Source organism: Lampetra planeri, chromosome 57, assembly GCF_965212315.1.
Source record: "Lampetra planeri chromosome 57, kcLamPlan1.2.h2, whole genome shotgun sequence".
Classification (NCBI taxonomy): domain Eukaryota; kingdom Metazoa; phylum Chordata; class Hyperoartia; order Petromyzontiformes; family Petromyzontidae; genus Lampetra; species Lampetra planeri.
Genome location: NC_136163.1, coordinates 1,519,994 through 1,523,756, shown reverse-complemented (window position 1 = coordinate 1,523,756; position 3,763 = coordinate 1,519,994).

Sequence of the window (3,763 nt, the reverse complement as noted above, 5' to 3'; positions counted from 1 at the left end):
GGCACCATGGCACAGGCGCTGTGCATGGGGAGGCCGTCATCCAGCAGTGGAGTTTGGGGGGGAGCGGGGGATGGGAGGGGGGGGGGGGCCGTGGCCTTGCACACCGATGGTAATCACAGCGGTGGATGTGTTTTTTTTATTGCTGTTGTCTTCTTAATTTTAGAACGTTACTTGGACTCGGCCATTGGACCGTGTAAAGTCCGACAGTGGGTGAGCTGTTGCGTACTCATCGCGGCTCCGACGTGTGCCGGGTCCGAATCTCCCATCGGGGATTGGCAGCGGGTGGTTGAAACGAGCACCGGTTTATTTCCCGGGGGAGGTTCATGTAAAACGGGGGCTTCCGCCAGGGTAATGTGGAGTTTCCAACGGGTCAGTTGGATTTTTTTTTTTATGTATAATACATTAGAAGATGGTTCTAAAGAGCTTTAAAAGTTACAAAAACCTTGCGTTATCAAAAGTAGTGCACTCGGACGATGTAATTGTTAGAGATCAGATTCGCGGGAAGCGGATATCACAGAGCCACATCTGATGTGCCTTCTTCTAAATGGCACTCTGGTCCAGACACGACGGCTCGCGGGAAGAGGATCTCACAGAGCTACTACCTCTGAGATGCATTCGAATGATGCGCGCACCTCCCGATTCGCTGCGCTCAGTTGACACCGCGAGACCGAGGTACTTCAACCGAACATCTCAGCGGTGCTGGTTCGGTTGTCACGGCCATTGTGAACCGCGCGGTTAGTTTGCGGGCGCCACATGCAGCAGTGCAGTGTTAGGAGCCGCGTTTGCCACTCATTGCTGTTGTTCCTGCTGCTGCGTTCCCCACCCATTGCGTTGTTTACAGTTGAAGTGGGCGGCCGTGACGGCGTTGTTGTCGCTGTTGCGTGTTTACGGCTGTTAGTACCACCACCGCCACCATCACCACCATCACCGCCACCATCACCGCCACCATCGCTACCATCACCGACACCGCCATCGCCCCACTCTCCCACCATTGCCACCATCACCGCCACCATCATCATCACCCCCATCGCCCCACTCTCCCACCATCGCCACCATCACCGCCACCATCATCACCCCCATCGCCACCACTCTCCCACCGCCGCCGCTGCCTGTGTGCGCGTACCGAGCACCTCCACGTTGTCGTCGTGGCCGACGTCGTTACTGCGGCAGGTTGCCAGAGGGCTGCCCTCTGCAGGTCGTACACTTGTGTACGTACGTGAGTGTACGTACACGAGTGTACGTGCGACATGGGATCGTACGTGAGTGTACGTACGTGAGTGTACGTACGTGAGTGTACGTACGTGAGTGTACGTACGTGAGTGTACGTACGTGAGTGTACGTACGAAATCGCAACGGGGAAAAAGGGGGCTGTATCCAATTGGTGGGTTTGCAACTTCGCCGAATGTCGGCCGCAAGAGGCCCGCGACCTTCAGCTCCACCGTGCGAGTCCGAGACGGTCGGAGGTGGCGGCGGCCCCGCACCGGTGAAACCGCCCGTCGCCACACGCGCCGCTTCGTGCGTTTCGGCCGTGTCGGGTGGCGGAGGGCAACACGACACGACGCCTTTGGCCGTATCGCGACACGCGTGCCGACGCCCAACCGGAGAGGGGGCGGCGGGGGCTCGCGGAAAACCTGCGTCTCCGTGTCCCTCCCCCCCACGGTGCAGCATTGCGGCTCTCGAAATATCGAGACGCTGCTGCTGTTTGTGGGGTTTTTTCTTTTCTCTACCGACATCGAAAAAGAAAAAAAGGCTCCTGCGCTGACTGCCCCCTTCCCCAACTTCACGAAGCGTCTTGGCAAACGTGTTTCCTGCATCACCGACCACGGTGCGTGCCGCGCCGTCCCGCGTGACGACTTCGCGAGCCCAGAGTCGTTCGCTGGAAGAGGTTCCTAAAGCCAAGGGGCTCCGTGACCCCCCCCCCACCCTCAGCGATGGGGCGCCACGCAAAAACGTGGGTGGTCGCGTGCAACTCGTAGCAACTTGCGTGCGCGACTTGTTATCGCAGCAACTTTGATCGTGACCGGTTTCATAGCAACTTCGCACGCGACTGGTTTCGTAGAAAGTTTGTGAGCAACCGGTTTCGTAGCAACTTCGCACGCGACCGGTTTCGTAGCAACTTCGCACTCGACTGGTTTCGTAGCAACTTTGTGCGCGACGTTTTGGGGGGGGACACCTCCAGTGCAGCGACGAAGGACAACGCACACGCATTGATTGTGGCCTGTGTGTGTGTGTGTGTCCGTGTGTAACTAGTGGGGGAGTCCGGAGACCCGAGTTCGATTCCCGCTCACGGCCGCCACCAAGGCCATTGACGATTATCCGAACCGGTTTCCGGAATTCCCCTCCCCTCCCAGGTCGACTCAGCCGACAAGAATGAGTCCCTGGTGCGGTGTGTAAATATCACCACGGGGAGACAAAGGCGGCCGGGCGTGGTGCTGGCCACCCAGTCCCCTCGAATGTCGTGCCGGCCTTAACAGATGCGCGCCAACAGCACTTGCCCCAAATCGCTGTGAAGGCTATACGGGGGATCTTTGTCTTGTGTCTACGCAGGTTTACCGAGTTCACCGATTGGCTCAACTCGGAAAGCGATTGGAGGGGAGTGAGATGAGAGGGGACAGGTAGGAGAGTGGAGTGAGGAGAGGTAGGGGAGTGAGATGAGAGGGGGAGAGGCAGGCGAGTGGAGCGAGATGAGGATCGTGACGTGATCGTGTCCGACACGATCACCACCAACCCGCCTTGGCTCCGTTTGGTCAACGGAGCTGGCGATCAAGTTGCTGTTGCTGCTATTGCAGTAGCAGCAGCAGCAACACAAACACAATGGAAACCCCGCGACGTTCATGTTGCGGCTGAAGTGGACACTACAGAACCCGGAGCGGGGGTCGAACAAAGCCGCCGTGCCACGCGGCAAGTAGCAAGAGGGCGTGTTGACGGTTCCTTAGTCGAATGTAGTCGTTTTATACCATTTGATTGTCTGTTTATTTGCCCTTGCGTCACGAGAGAGATCGAGAGACAGACGGTGTGTGTACGTGCCGTGTGTTGAACTTCTTTCGCACCGTACGTAGCTGGCGGAGCTGGGGGGGAGACGCAAAGTCGTGACCACCACCACCACATGTCTGTGTTCACAACAGGTCTACTCGGCCTCAAACGAGCACCCGGTGCGATGTGTAAACTTCGCCACTGGGGAGATAAAGGTGGTGTTGGCCACCCACCCCCCTCGTGTGCCGTGCCGGCCTTCGTAGGCGCTCGCTAACAGCACTTGCCCCAACAGTCTGTTACAGGCTATGCTGGGGGGGGGGACATCTTTGTCTTTGTACACAGCAATCACACGTGGACTGCCGGGCTGCTGCTGCTGCTGTTCCTTCACCGACACCGTGACACACTTAGATTGTGACACACTTAGATTGTGACACACTTAGATTGTGACACACACACAAACGTTTCACTATCTGCGTGCGTTTCTCGATGTTTTATCTTCGTTAGTTTCTTTTTTTTAATGACCCACATGCGTTAAGTTTGTGTTTGTTGGGTTTTTTTTAATCTAGGTTAAGTTTTGCTATAACCGGACGGTCGCCGAAACACAATTATGCATTAAGCTCGGTCCGTTATGTTCTGTAAATGTGGATAATTTGTGTTGAGGCGGGGGGGGGGGGTTATGTTTTGTAAGTTCGAAGCGTGTGTGTCGTTTTTTTATATTTAAAAAGAAGTTCCGTTTCGTTTTTCAGTATTATTCTAGTGTCACCGCCGTGGTGATGGCGGGGGAGAGAGG